This window comes from Pseudophryne corroboree, chromosome 2 (genome assembly GCF_028390025.1).
Source record: "Pseudophryne corroboree isolate aPseCor3 chromosome 2, aPseCor3.hap2, whole genome shotgun sequence".
NCBI lineage: Eukaryota > Metazoa > Chordata > Amphibia > Anura > Myobatrachidae > Pseudophryne > Pseudophryne corroboree.
This window is the reverse complement of record NC_086445.1, coordinates 136,077,838-136,094,028: the sequence shown is the minus strand read 5'-3', so window position 1 is coordinate 136,094,028 and position 16,191 is coordinate 136,077,838.

The following is a 16,191-nucleotide window of genomic DNA, read 5'->3' as shown; positions in this document are numbered from 1 at the left end:
AGTACAGGTCATTCGTCATCTGGTACAATTAGTGCTCAAGCCACGCACAGTCTCAGTACATTTGTGCATTCGCCTTTTAGGCACAATGGTGGTGGCTTTCGAAGCACTTCAGTTCGGAAGATTTCACTCACGTCCGTTTCAACTGGAGGTGCTAGCACAGTGGTCGGGCTCACATCTGCAGATTCACCACAGGGTGAGATTGTCGCCACAGGTCAGGGTGTCTCTTCTCTGGTGGCTAAAGATACACAATCTATCTGCAGGGAGACGGTTCGGCGTCGGGAATTGGATAATTCTTTCAACAGACGCAAGTCTCAGAGGTTGGGGAGCTGTAGTTCAGAGTTATCGGCTCCAGGGCCTCTGGGCAGATCACGAGAGATTGCTATCTATAAATGTCCTGGAACTCCGGGCGATTTACAATGCGCTAAGACAAGCAGTGCACATGTTTCGTTTTCAGACTGTTCAGGTGCAGTCAGACAATGCGACGGCGGTCGCATACATAAACAAACAGGGAGGAACGAGAAGCCGCATGGCAATGCGGGAAGTAGCTCGGATCCTCAGATGGGCCGAATATCACCAGGTGATATTGTCGGCAGTGTTCATTCCGGGAGTGGACAACTGGGAGGCAGATTTTCTCAGTCGTCGGGATTTTCATCCAGGAGAGTGGGCATTAAATCCAGAAGTGTTTCAGATGTTGATCCAGAGGTGGGGTTACCCTCAGGTGGATCTGATGGCATCCCGCCACAATCATCAGGTGTCACGATATGTGTCCAGAACGAGAGATCCAAAGGCAGTGGCGGTGGATGCTCTCACAGCCGCGTGGCCGTACAGCCTCGTGTATCTGTTTCCACCGTTTCCGCTGCTCCCGCTGTTGCTAAAACGGATCAAGAGAGGGTCCGTCACAGTCATACTAATAGCGCCTCATTGGCCTCGGAGAACTTGGTTCTCGGATCTCCTCGGACTACTCGCAGACGATCCTTGGCCACTCCCACTACGTCCGGACCTGTTACAACAGGGTCCGTTCCTTTACCCCGATTTAGCGCGGCTGCGTTTGACGGGGTGGCTGTTGAAAAAGCCATCTTGAGAAGAGAGGGCATTCCTGAGTCTGTTATTCCAACCATGATACGAGCTAGGAAGCCGGTTACGGCAGCTCATTATTACAGAATCTGGCGTACTTATATAGGTTGGTGTGAAGCTCGGAGGTTTCCGACATCATCTTTTAAATTATCCCGTTTTTTGTTATTTTTACAGATGGGGTTAGATGGAGGACTACGTCTATCCACACTAAAGGTGCAGGTATCGGCATTGTCAATTTACTTTCAAAGGAAATTGGCTTTGTTGCCGTCGGTACATACGTTTCTGCAGGGTGTACTGAGGGTACAGCCTCCATTCATTCCACCTACAGCGCCATGGGACTTGAATCTGGTTTTAGATTTCTTACAGTCCTTTTACTTTGAACCCTTACAACAAGTGGATATTAAATTTCTCACTTGGAAAACGATTTTTCTTTTAGCCTTAGCTTCGGCAAGGCGTGTTTCAGATTTGGGTGCCTTGTCGTGCAAGTCACCGTATTTAGTTTTTCATGATGACAGAGCGGAACTTCGGACGAATCCCGCTTTCCTACCAAAGGTAGTGTCGTCTTTTCACATCAATCAACCAATAGTAGTTCCGGTATTAACAGAAAATTCCGGAACGTTGGATGTGGTTCGCGCATTACGCGTTTATGTATCCCGAACGTCTACAGTTCGTAAGACGGATACGTTGTTTGTTCTCTATGATGCGGCCAAGAGGGGTTGGCCAGCCTCTAAGCAGACCTTATCCAGATGGATTAGACTGACCATACGTCAGGCTTACCTTCATGCTAGGTTACAGCCACCTACATCAGTAACAGCTCATTCCACACGTTCTGTGGGAACGTCATGGGCAGCGAGTCGTGGGGCTTCTACGACACAGCTTTGCCGTGCGGCTACTTGGTCTTCAGTGCACACGTTTGTGCGCTTTTACAAGTTTGATACGTTTGCGGCACCAGCATCTAGCTTTGGCCGCCTGGTGTTACAGGTGCCAAACAGCTCTCCCGCCCACGGGGGAAACTTTGGTACATCCCAAGAGTACTCCAGTGACCCCTAGTGGATGAAAAAGAAAATAGGATTTTGGTACTTACCAGGTAAATCCTTTTCTTTGAATCCATAGGGGGCACTGGACGCCCACCCAGAGCAGTTTACCTGTTTTAGAGTAAGTTCAGTGGTTCTTATGGTAACACACTTTCACGACTGGTTTAAATTTAACAAATGTTAATCAGTTATGGTGTCAACTGTTTTAGTTGTCAGTTACGTTTTGTGTCAACTTTATTGTTGTCCGTGAGGTTATATGTAATTCTCCTTTTGTCAATCTCTCTATCGATCCTGTTCGGCTCAGTAAAAAACACTGAGGTGCTCGAGGATATGGAGGGGAGGAGTAGTCTCAAAATTAATTTATTCAGTGCCTTCTTCCGGTGGAAGCCGTCCATATCCCAAGAGTACTCCAGTGCCCCCTATGGATTCAAAGAAAAGGATTTACCTGGTAAGTACCAAAATCCTATTTTTCTGCAGGTGTGGACGTGGGCCTACGTCTGGGCTCCATAAAAGTCCAGATTTCGGCCTTGTCCATTTTCTTTCAAAAACAATTGGCTTCTCTCCCTGAGGTCCAGACATTTTTGAAAGGTGTTCTGCGCATCCAACCTCCCTTTGTGCCTCCCACGGCACCTTGGGATCTCAATTTGGTGCTGCAGTTCCTCCAATTGGACTGGTTTGAGCCATTACAGGAGGTGAACCCAAAATATCTTACATGGAAGACCGTCACACTGTTGGCCTTGGCTTCAGCAAGACGTGTGTCGGAGCTAGGGGCTTTGTCTCACAAGAGCCCCTATTTAATTTTCCATGAGGACAGAGCTGAACTCTGAACTCGTCAGCAATTTCTTCCGAAAGTGGTGTCTGTGTTTCACATCAACCAACCTATTGTGCTTCCGGTTATCACCGCCACTTCCGCTACTTCAGAGTCTTTGGATGTTGTGAGGGCTTTGAAAGTATATGTAAAGAGGACAGCTCGTCACAGGAAATCGGACTCACTGTTCGTTCTATATGATCCCAATAAAATTTGGTGTCCTGCTTTAAAGCAGACAGTTGCACGCTGGATCAGGCTCACTATCCGGCATGCTTATTCCACGGCAGGTTTGTCGGTTCCAAAATCTGTACTGGGTTCTTCCTGGGCGGCTGCACGGGGTGTCTTGGCTTTACAGCTCTGCCGAGCGGCTACTTGGTCTGGTTCGAACACGTTTGCGAAGTTCTACAAGTTCGATGCTTTGGCCTCTGAGGACCTCCAGTTTGGTCAATCAGTTCTGCAGGAACCTCAGCACTCTCCCACCCGGTTTGGGAGCCTTGGTACATCTTCATGGTACTGAATGGAACCCCAGTATCCTCTAGGACGTAAGAGAAAATAGGATTTTAATTACCTACCGGTAAATCCTTTTCTCGTAGTCCGTCTAGGATACTGGGCACCCGCACGGTGCTTCATTCTTCCTGCACTGTTACTTGGTTAAGTATTGTCGGTTCAGCTGTCTGCTGTTCCTGTTTAAAGTTTGGTTAGCATAGCTTTTCTCTGTGTGTGCTGGTTCGGAATCTCACCACTGTCTTTATCTGTCCTTCTTTCAAAGTATGTCCGTCTCCTTGGGCACAGTTTTCTAGACTGAATCTGGTAGGACGGGCATAGAGGGAGGAGCCAGCCCACACTATCAAATTCTCAAAGTGCCCATGGCTCCTAGTGGACCTGTCTATACCCCATGGTACTAAATGGACCCCAGTATCCTCTACGGACTACGAGAAAAGGTTTTACTGGTAGGTAATTAAAATCCTACTTTCAACCTCATACGACCCTTTTCCCTCCATTTCAGTGGCACATCTATAATGGGTGTGTAGTGCACATGGGTCCTTGATTCAAAGGACCCTCCCCTACCCACTCTGCACCCAGAGCAGGGACTAACCCAATGGGTGGAGGGTGCTCTCTTAGTAAATACAAGAGGTGTGCAATAAGTTTCCGCATGTGCAGTGAGTAAGTAGATAGACACAATCTGAGTGTTTGGTTGTGACCTGTAATCTCTAATGTTCTTGTGAAATGTCATGGCACAGAACCGTATATAAAAAGTGCTGCAAGCTTAAGAAGTCAGCATGTTTACTCCCTTCACAAACTCATTATGGAGCTCACAGAGGCCACTGGAAAGCCATGATCTTCTTCGACTGCAAGAGTGATCTGAGACTTCAGGAGAGTTTTGACCGACTGCAAGCTGCTTTTGGGGAAGATGCACCGTCCCGAACCACTGTGTTTGAGTGGTTTGCAGAATTTAAGCATGGGAGACAGCATGGCCAAGCAGATGGTGGCGGCTGTTGTGGCCAAGACTGGTCATTAGGCTACCATACCACTCATGCAGTAGTGAACCATCACTGGGGACTGTATGCCAACCAATGCCTGCTGCAAGAGCTGGAAAAAATTTCCAGGTGCCATCCAAGAACTCTTTTCATGGTGCCCTACTCCATTACGACAATGCCCACAAGTCCAGGAAAGTTGTAGATTTTATGGCTCATGAGCGCATCCATGAGCTTGGTCATCCACCATACAGTCCAGACCTGGCCCCTTGCAACTTTTTTGTGTTTCAACAAATCAAGCGCAAGATGCATGGGATTCGTTTTGAGTCACCGGAAGCTGCAGTAAAGACCTGCATGTAGAAGACATAACTGCTTCAGACTGGTCCAGCTGCTTCACCAAGTGGTGCATAAACTCCTCTGGCGAATATTATAAAAAAATGTAATGTTCACTTTGTAAATAAAAAAATTTTGCATCTGGAAACTTTGCACACCCCTCGTATATCATATGCATTGTCACAAGATATAGCAAATGCTTTGCATACCAATTATCTGTCAGATAATTTGCCAGATCTGACTGGTTGTAATAAAAATCTGGTAATGGATGAGAACAAATTACAATTGACCATTCACTCCAAAACACGAAAATGGAAAAAAATGATTTAACCAATTTGTCTGAACAGGTTTTGTCCATTTTCCAGTGTTTGGGAACAAATATTCAATTGTCATTTACTCTCATTACCAGATTTTCTTTCCAGCTAGCGAGATCTGGCAGATCATCTGACAGATAATAGTGTAGTGTATGCCCAGCAAAGGACTGACAGTCTCCGCTATCTTACTGTATGTGTAGCCACCAAGGCTATATCTCTAGGGAGTGGGAGCTTATCGGCCTTCTTATTACTTACTTGGTTTTAGTGAATTTGTACCTGATTGCCTATGGCCCTTTTACAATTGGCAAACTGCTTGCCAGCCCTCCAAGAAGGCTGCCATAGGAATCATCGATCCTTATGACAACTATGCTTTCCCGGTCAGATGTAAAAGCGCCCCTTAACCCTGTCAGGCGCAGCTGAGCTGACTGGTGCCGCAAAGCTGTTCTCGCTCCCCTCTCCGCCCCAAGGCGGCGCAGGAGCCTGTCCCTTCCTATCTCTGTGCTGTTCGAAACCCCCCCTAGTCAGTTTTCCCACCGCCTGCATGGAGTGCAGTAGTGACCCTCCTAGCCTCTCAGGCACACTGCGCCCAAACTCCTCCGACTTTTGAAGGTTCGTTTTTCCTTTTATTTTCATCTATTGTTTATTTTGCTCATTTTATGAATGAAAATTACAAAGGTTGTGGATATTTTGCGGAAATATGTAGGTTTGTCCAGGGTGGCCTCTCAGGTACACTGCGCCCAAACTTATACTCGTTTTCTCTTTTTTGCTTCAGATATTCTGATGAAATGGCCCGTAAAACCTACGATTTCTCTCTTTGTACATCCTAATGAAGGTCACTGTTCACTTTAAGAGCATTAGAATTGAGTTAATTAGGTGCTAATGACGATTTTCTAACAGGCGCCTGTCAACCGGGGAGTCCCAGAGGTGCGCCTGACGGAGGGTTAAAGATGCAGTAACAAATAATCACGTTTTGTAGATTTCTATGTTAAAGGACCATGTGAAATGTGAAACCATATGGAAGATCTCCTAATAAATTCGATCAGTCTGGCTATGGGGGAATGGGTCGTTGGGTAGACACAACGCAGGTCGACAGTCATTAAGTCGACTATAGAATGTCGACATGGTCATTTGGTCAACAGGTTGTTGTTTTTTTTACTTTTTTGGCGTTGTGTTCTTCATAAAGTGACTAGGAACCCCAATAAGTGCACCGTGTCCCTTCGCATGGCTCGCTTCGCTTGCCATGCTTGCCTTGCCTTGCTTCGCTCAGCACAGGTTACTGTTCCAATCATAGTCCACGTGGATCGTTAAGTATGAAAAAATCCAAAAAATGAAAAAAAATTGAAAAACTCATGTCAACCTAGTACATGTTGACATATTGACCATGTCGACCTTCAGTGGTCGACCTAAGCTGTGTTGACCTAACGACCGTATCCCAGCTATGGGTGCTGTCCCGTGATTATGCAATCAGTCTGGCTGTGGCTGCTATCAAAGTAGCCAGCTAAGCAACCTGTCCTGAGACTGGGTGCTAACATCAGACTAGTAGCCAGTCACCGCGAAGGATACTTCTGTTAGTAGTTACCAGAGAAGAGCGGGTATCCATGGGTCAACTTATTGGGCCTAATTCAGAGTTGATCGCAGCAGTAAATTTGTTAGCAGTTGGGCAAAACCATGTGCACTGCAGGTGGCGCAGATGTAACGTGCAGAGAGAGTTAGATTTGGGTGGGGTGTGTTCAATCTGAAATCTAAATTGCAGTGTAAAAATAAAGCAGCCAGTATTTACCCTGCACAGAAACAAAATAACCCACCCAAATCTAACTCTATGCAAATGTTATATCTGCCCCACCTGCAGTGCATATGGTTTTGCCCAGCTGCTAACAAATTTGCTGCTGCGATCAACTTGGAATTACCCCCATTGTTGGAACAAATGATTGTCACCAGATATAAATAAGTGGGACAGGCAGCAATTGTGCAAAAACAATCGTTTCAATCCAGATTTCAAAGGTTGTCATTTCCGTTTCATATTAGAGATTGCTAAAACAAAAACAAAAAGTGCTGATTGCAGTCTGCAGAGAGCTAAAGAGAGGAAGTGGGTTTTATTGTGCAACTCTTGTGTAATGGTACTGATAGTGAGGCTGCACAGCTATTACGCAACACTATAAAAGTATTTTATCAACCACAGTATCATTTGAACTCTAAACCCAAGCCTTCCGAAGAAATCCAGTAATGTGTATAATATATATATATATATATATCGCTCCCAGTTTGCAACATCGTGAGCTATCCAGTGTCTTTGGTACTGAGTGCAGAGAAGTTGCTCATTTCTGGCAGTCCATTAGCCAGGCATGCCTCCATGCTTTCTATCTATTTACATTTGCGTAAAGGACCTGATAACCACATTATTAATCTAACATAGTACTGGTAACACATTGGGTTTAGTAACTTTAAGGTCTATGTACTAAGCCGTGGCAAGAGATAAAGTGGACGGAGACCAGGTACCAGCCAATCATCTTGGATGGAGATCCTGGCCTCATCCCTCCCCCGCAAATGCGGACGACACACCTCAATTTTGGGAAACTAAAGCCGTCTCTACCCCCAATTGGCATCAGACTGTCAATCACTGACAGTCTAATACCGAACTGCTTCCGTCATTGCAGGAGCTGTTCGCACAAAACAGGGCCTACAAATGTGCAAGGTACCGAACATAGGTACTTTGCAGCATTGGGCACAGATCCTCCAGGATCTGTATGATCCTATGTTTGAAAAATGACAGGAGCTGGTTGGTTGGTACTTGAGCTCTGTCCACTTTATCTCTCTCCAAGGCTTAGTACATAAACCCCTTTGCTCCTTATAGAAGCGTGATTTCTGACGCATCCTTCTAAACCACTGTGACAATCTTGCATTACAGTTCTGTCCTTAGAACTCTGGCTTGAAGACTGGCTACACGTTTGGTCCATTTCATGTGTACTTGCGTATACATGCCTTTGTGTAAGAATTGATTGATTCTGTGTTATTGCTGCTATGATATTCTAATGCCGTGGTCACCTACAGATTGTTCTAGTCCCTCCCATTTCTGGTCTTGTGCACCAATTTGTACCTGGTATGAAAATTTCCATGAATGCTCTGACCCCAGGCTTACCCAACCATTGACACTCAAAGCCAACTTACAAGACTTCACAATTTCATCGCTAGATTTCAAATGAATGGTTTTCAAACTAAAATTGTGGTGATCTTTCAAAATAAGATGAGGTTGGATGAGATTTTGTTTTCTATATTTAAAATTCATTCTTTACACAATTGAAAATGAATTTGATACATTCTTTTTATTGAATCACAATACCATTGTTACCTCTGCAAGCATACAAGATGGTGCTCACATTTGGACATGATCGCAAGCATAGCTATGTACACCTGACTATCTGTTTTGGAGAGTCGGTTCTGAAGTTATTTTAAAGATCATTTTCAAAGTTCCATGTGTGACAAAGATAAACTGCACCAGTCACTGCTGGGGGAATATGAAGGCGTCTGAGACCATAAAATACATTTCTCTGGGAAATTGTTTGATCAGGCTGCATCTGTTCTTTAAACTATATTGCTGAGCTGTCAGAGGTGCCAGCTAGATGGATAGTTAAAGCAGTCATGACATTTTATTTGTAGTAGCACAGTGTACAGTCTGTGCAAAGTGGCTAAAATTCACAGCTTATGATCAGAGCGAGAGAGATGTCCTAAGTTCCAGGATAAAACACTTTTTGGCAAGTAAATCAGTTGTTCTGAATTGTGTGATGCATGTGGCACTATTTCATTTTAATTGGCTACTTTTCCTGATTTCTAAGGATACTAAGGGGTCAATCAGGTTAGGAGTGAGTTGGGTCCTGCAAGACATTTTCACAGTGAATTTGTACTCCCAATTCCAAAGTCTCTTTGCAGTTTCCCAGCAAATTCATATTTATTTGGCTTGATAATGAGTTAAATGATGTGGAACTTGTGTGTTGGGTGTTGCATTGATTGGGGAGGTTGAACTTGTTAATGGGAGTGAAGTGTTTTTTTCCCCTCAACATTTAACAAGTATAAAAAAAAAACACTTGAAAATCACTTTAAACATATATTTCTGCCTTGTATAAAAGCAATATATGCACTTATCATAGCTAGGTGAAGCATGTGCAGTGAGTATTTTGCACAAAGCCCCAGTAGAGTCACTAACATGATAAACTGACTCCTACGTACCCTGAATCCAAAGTAGTTAACAAGACAGATAACATGTTAACTTTGCAACAAGGGATTGTGAATCCGCACTAGCCGAGTGCAATAATTTATGTCAATAATTGTATAATTATATAATGACCAATATCCAAACTGTTAGCTTCAATAAAGAACAGGATCTTTGATAAAGCTGCAGTGCCTGCAGCGAAACGCGTCAGGAGCATCTGTGGGTCACTGTTCACTCAACTATCACTGCCTGTGTTTATCCGGACCAACACTGGACTTTGACATCAGCAGAAAAATCGTGGTGATATAAGTTCTGGAGCTTCACCGACTCACCTAAAAGAGGATACCGCGCTACAATGAGGATCCTAAACCTGGTTAATTGAACTATACCATGGACATTTTCAAGGGACTACACCTCTAGCGGTACGGGTAAAGTTGTTTGGTGAGACTGCGCCATCAGTCTATTTTCACGTACCTCACCCATCTGCAAACCCAGTTTATTACAACAGGAATGGATTACACTGATTCAGGCAGTTAAATTGAGACCCTCAGTTTTAATTGATTTTATGAGCTTGGTACATTTTTTTTAATGTGGTTTAATTTATTACTTTATTAAATTTGAAGTTTTTTATCACTCAATCCTTCATATGCATTATTATTAATATCACGTTAGCGCTGCTATTTGTGTGTTTTTTCTGTGAATTGTGGTTGGGTGTGACTACCCCAAAAAGTTTAGCAGCAGCATTAGAGCCACAGCACCATATAGCGCCCGATCATTTACCTTTGGTCATTTTTGTAGTAGAGGTAAACTCAGAAAACCCGCAGCTGCAGGTTCTCAGGTACAGTCCTCAGGGGTTGCTTCCCCAAAGCCTTCAGCATGACTGTAGACCGCACTGCCTGGAAAACAGGCAGGTGGGAGCCCGGTTACGTTATTTCAGTCACGTTTGGGCAACTTCTTGCCAGGATCCCTGGGTCAAAGATCTTATCGCACAGGGATACAGACTCGAGTTTCAGGAACTCTCACCTCCCAGATTCTTCATATCCGGCTTACCAGCTTCTCCAGAAGCAAGTTTGACCTTACAGGCAGCAATTCAAAAACTGGTACAAACTCAGGTCATTGTTCCAGTTCCACTTCAGCAACAAAACAAGGGTTATTACTCCAACCTGTTTGTGGTCCCGAAACTGGACGGTACGGTGAGGCCTATTCTCAACCTCAAATCCCTAAACCCGTATTTAAGGGTGTTCAAGATGGAGTCTCTGAGAGCGGTGATCTCAGGTCTGGAGGAGGGAGAATTCCTGGTGTCTCTGGACATCAAGGATGCGTACCTTCACATTCCGATTTGGCCGCCTCATCAGGCTTATCTACGGTTTGCACTACAGGACTGTTACTACCAGTTCCAGGCACTGCCATTTGGCCTTTACACGGCTCCGCGGGTGTTCACCAAGGTGATGGCAGAGATAATGTTTCTCCTCCACAAAAGGGGAGTGAACATAATTCCGTACCTGGACGACCTGCTGATAAAGGCACCTTACAGGGAAAGGTTGTTGGAAAATATTGCCCTCTCAACTCGATTTCTCCACCATCATGTATGGATTCTGAACCTGCCTATAACTCACCTGGAACCAACACGGAGGCTTCCGTTTCTGGGGATGATACTGGATACGGAGGCACAGAGGGTGTTCCTTCCATTGGAAAAGGCATTGGTAATCCAGTCAATGGTGCGGGATGTCCTGAAGCCATCCCATATATCGGTGTATTTATGCATCCGCTTTCTGGGGAAGATGGTAGCCGCCTACGAGGTGGTACAGTACAGAAGGTTCCATGCAAGGCCCTTTTAGCTGGATCTCTTGGACAAGTGGTCCGGATCGCATCTTCACATGCACCAGAGGATACGTCTGTCCCCAAAGCCAGGATCTACCTTCTGTGGTGGCTTCAGACGTCTCACCTGACCAAAGGCCGCCGGTTCAGGATTCAAAATTGGATTCTGCTAACCACACGCAAGCCTCAGAGGTTGGGGAGCAGTCACCCAAGGGGAGCAGTTCCAGGGAAGATGGTCAAGTCAGGAAGCCATGCTTCCGATCAACATTCAGGAACGAAGGGCAATATACAACGCCCTTCTTCAGGCATCGCATCTTCAAAAACAAGCCATTCAGGTGCAGTCGGACAACGTGACGGCTGTAACGTACATAGACCGACAGGGAGGAACGAAGACCAGAGCTGCGATGTCAGAGATAGCAAGAATTCTCCTATGGGCAGAAAGACACGGGTGGCGCTGTCGGCAATCTTCATTCCGGGAGTAGCCAACTGGGAAGAGGACTTCCTCAGCAGATACGACCTCCACCCAGGTGAGTGGGTCCTACACCCACAGGTGTTCGAGTCATTGACACGTCTGTGGGGGATTCCACATATAGACATGATGGCATCTCATCTCAACAAGAAGCTAGAGCTATATTGTTCCAGGTCAAGGGACCCACAAGCAGTGGCGGTGGACGCTCTGGTGACTCCATGGCTTTACCAGATGGTTTACGTGTTCCCACCTCTTCTGCTGATCCCAGGAATTCTCAAAAGAATACAAAGGGAAAAGGTTCAGGCAATTTTCATTGCTCCGGATTGGCAGAGAAGGGCCTGGTACACGGATCTCCTGGGGATGCTCCTGGAGGACCCGTGGCCTTTACCTCTTGCGAGAGGATCTTCTGCAGCAGGGGCCGTTCGTCTATCAAGACTTACCGCGGCTACGTTTGGCAGCACAGACTCTATTGCGCATGCAGAGATTCCGGGAACGCGACGCAGCGGCCATTTTCCCGAAGATTTTCCTAATGTGCATTCGCAAAACTCCGGAAAAATGGCCGCTGTGCCATGTTTCCGGAGTTTTCAGCGCGAGTTTGTTCCCCCTAGTGTTCAGACTCTATTGCGCTGCCGAGAAGGGATTGGGGAACTCCAGAGAGGTAAGTCTATAGAAGAAATGGGTGCAGTGTGTGCGGAGAGCGGGCCCCCCTGTACTCCGGGGCCCGTGTGCCCTGCGCCCACTGCACCCATTATAGATATGCCAATGGCCCTTTGTGCCTCCCACTGCACCTTGGGATCTAAACGTGGTGTTGCGTTTTCTGCAATCGGACTGATTTGAACCTTTACAGCAGGTGGACCTTAAGTTTCTTACATGGAAGACTGTTACACTGTTGGCCTTGGCTTCCACAAGACATGTGTCCGAACTCGGGGCGTTGTCTCACAAAAGCCCCTATTTGATTTTTCATGGGGATAGAGCTGAACTCCGAACTCATCAGCAATTTCTTCCTAAGGTGGTGTCTGCGTTATCATATCAACCAACCTATTGTTGTTCCGGTGTTTACTGACACCTCTGCTACTACTAAATCCCTGGATGTGGTGAGGGCTTTGAGGATCTATGTTAAGAGGACCGCTCGTCACAGAAAATCTGACTCGCTGTTTGTTCTCTATGATCCCAAGAAAATTGTGTGTCCTGCTTCAAAGCAGTCTATCGCTCGCTGGATCAGACTTACTATCCAGCAGGCTTATTCTTTGGCAGGATTGCCGGTTCCGAAAGTACAGGCCCACTCTACTAGGTCTGTGGGTTCTTCCTGGGCGGCTGCCCGGGGTGTTTCGGCTTTACAGCTCTGCCGAACGGCTACTTGGTCGGGATTGAACACATTTGCTAGGTTCTACAAGTTGTACATCTCTGCTACACATGCGTTCGCACACACTTGCACAGCTAAAATACACTCCCCTATGGGCGGCGACTATCTGTTCGCAGCAGTGCAAAAAACCCGAGCAAGCGATCAGGTCTGAATTAGGCCCCATATCTCCTGAAGGCCATAAATACATTATAGAGCCTGCAAAGAAGTACAACTAAAATGGTGCATGGCCTACATCACAAAACTTACCCAGAAAGACTAAAACATCTTAACATGTACAGTTTGGAGCAGAGAAGGGAACGGGGATACATGACAGAAACTTTGAACTATACAAAGGGTTTTACAGGAGGGAAACATTCTTCAAAGAAAGAGAAGTATTAGAACTGGAGGACATGCACTGAAACTGGAGGGAGGTTCAGGGGAAATTTATGGAAAAAGTACTTCACAGAAAGGGTAGTGGATAAGTGGAATAGCCTCCCATTAGAGGTGGTAGAGGCTAAAACAGTAGAGCTATTTAAACATGCATGGGATAGACAGTTGGATATCCTTACAAAGAACCAAGGATCAAAAAGGTTTGAGATTACCTAAAGGATAAAAAAAAATTGGTCAGACTACATGGGCAAAGTGTTTCTTAACTGCCGTCAAAATATCTTTCTATATTTTCAAATGGCAAAACACCTTATTGCCACCAGATGGCGCTGTGACTTTACATTTATAGCAATAATAGCTTTTGCAACATTGTAGCACAAAGCTGATCTTCAGTGTAAATATACACTGCTCAAAAAAATAAAGGGAACACTAAAATAACACATCCTAGATCTGAATGAATGAAATATTCTTATTAAATACTTTGTTCTTTACATATTTGAATGTGCTGACAACAAAATCACACAAAAATTATCAATGGAAATCAAATTTATTAACCCATGGAGGTCTGGATTTGGAGTCGCCCTCAAAATTAAAGTGGAAAAACACACTACAAACTGATCCAACTTTGATGTAATGTCCTTAAAACAAGTCAGAATGAGGCTCAGTAGTGTGTGTGGCCTCCACGTGCCTGTATGACCTCCCTACAACCCACACAAGTGGCTCAGGTAGTGTAGCTCATCCAGGATGGCACATCAATGCGAGCTGTGGCAAGAAGGTTTGCTGTGTCTGTCAGCGTAGTGTCCAGAGCATGGAGGCGCTACCAGGAGACAGGCCAGTACATCAGGAGACGTGGAGGAGGCCATAGGAGGGCAACAACCCAGCAGCAGGACCGCTACCTCCGCCTTTGTGCAAGGAGGAACAGGAGGAGCACTGCCAGAACCCTGCAAAATGACCTCCAGCAAGCCACAAATGTGCATGTGTCTACTCAAACGATCAGAAACAGACTCCATGAGGGTGGTATGAGGGCCCGACGTCCACAGGTGGGGGTTGTGCTTACATCCCAACACCGTGCAGGACGTTTGGCATTTGCCAGAGAACACCAAGATTGTCAAATTCGCCACTGGCGCCCTGTGCTCTTCACAGATGAAAGCAGGTTCTCACTGAACACTTGTGACAGAGTCTGGAGACGCCAAGGAGAACGTTCTGCTGCCTGCAACATCCTCCAGCATGATTGGTTTGGCAGTGGGTCAGTAATGGTGTGGGGTGGCATTTCTTTGGGCGGCCGCACAGCCCTCCATGTGCTCGCCAGAGGTAGCCTGACTGCCATTAGGTACCGAGATGAGATCCTCAGACCCCTTGTGAGACCATATGCTGGTACGGTTGGCCCTGGGTTCCTCCTAATGCAAGACAATGCTAGACCTCATGTGGCTGGAGTGTGTCAGCAGTTCCTGCAAGACGAAGGCATTGATGCTATGGACTGGCCCGCCTGTTCCCCAGACCTGAATCCAATTCAGCACATCTGGGAAATCATATCTCGCTCCATCCACCAACGCTACGTTGCACCACAGACTGTCCAGGAGTTGGCGGATGCTTTAGTACAGGTCTGGGAGGAGATCCCTCAGGAGACCATCCGCCACCTCATCAGGAGCATGCCCAGGCATTGTAGGGAGGTCATTCAGGCACGTGGAGGCCACACACACTACTGAGCCTCATTTTGACTTGTTTTAAGGACATTACATCAAAGTTGGATCAGCCTGTAGTGTGTTTTTCCACTTTAATTTTGAGGGTGTCTCCAAATCCAGACCTCCATGGGTTAATAAATTTGATTTCCATTGATAATTTTTGTGTGATTTTGTTGTCAGCACATTCAACTATGTAAAGAACAAAGTATTTAATAAGAATATTTCATTCATTCAGATCTAGGATGTGTTATTTTAGTGTTCCCTTTATTTTTTTGAGCAGTGTATTTCATATCAAAGCACTGATGGAGTATTATTTAAATAAGGTTTATAAAGTATCTATTCCCTTCTTAAGGTTTTTAATCGCTGTGCCTGTATTGAACTACCATACTGAACACTGGCCATTGTTTCATGCTGTACAGTCTTACATGTCTGGTCATAAGAGGATCATAAAAAGACACATGCTGCATTTAGGATATATTTTCCCATCACCCCTGTGCCCCAATCTCTAGGGATGTATATAATCTGCAGTAGCACACTTTCCTTTATGCGCAACCCAGGGGTGTTCATTAGCCAGTGATGCAAGGTACCAGACCTACTGACATAGGGCTAATGCAGAGCTGAGTGTATGCCTGTGTGTAGAGCATGTGTTATGTGCATTTGCACTACGCACACCCTGAAAAGGTGCATGCAGTTATGCATTTCCATCACATCGCCAGTTCGGACCAAAGAAGGGAAACTGGGCTGTAACGGGGCTCAGTGAAGGGAAATATCAGTGAGGGGTACACACAAATACGCTTTATGCAGACCAGGGTTTAAGCAAAAATCCACCTGTTTAGAAATGCATTGTTTGCACCTAATCCAGCATGACTGGTGGAAAACTAGGTGCACGCGCAGAAACGCTCCCATCACGGGATGCGTACAACTCTGCATACAGGGGATTATACCTGAGCAATATACACCCAATTTACTGTTAACTCTGCTTCAGGTGTAGATCAATGTCAGGTTGATGTATCACCCAATCAGTGTCCACGAGAGTAGTCGATAGATAAGGTCAATCCAGGTAATGGTAAAATTGTGAGTAATACAGGGTCACAACACCAGAGAACCACAAGAAATGGCACTCAGGAACCAGACAGAATAGAACAGTGTGTGCCCTGCATTATATAGGCATGGACCATAATGTCTGCCATTTGCACAAAATCAATCACAGTGGAAAACCAACATCATTTGCTCCTGATGCTAGGCTCCCAC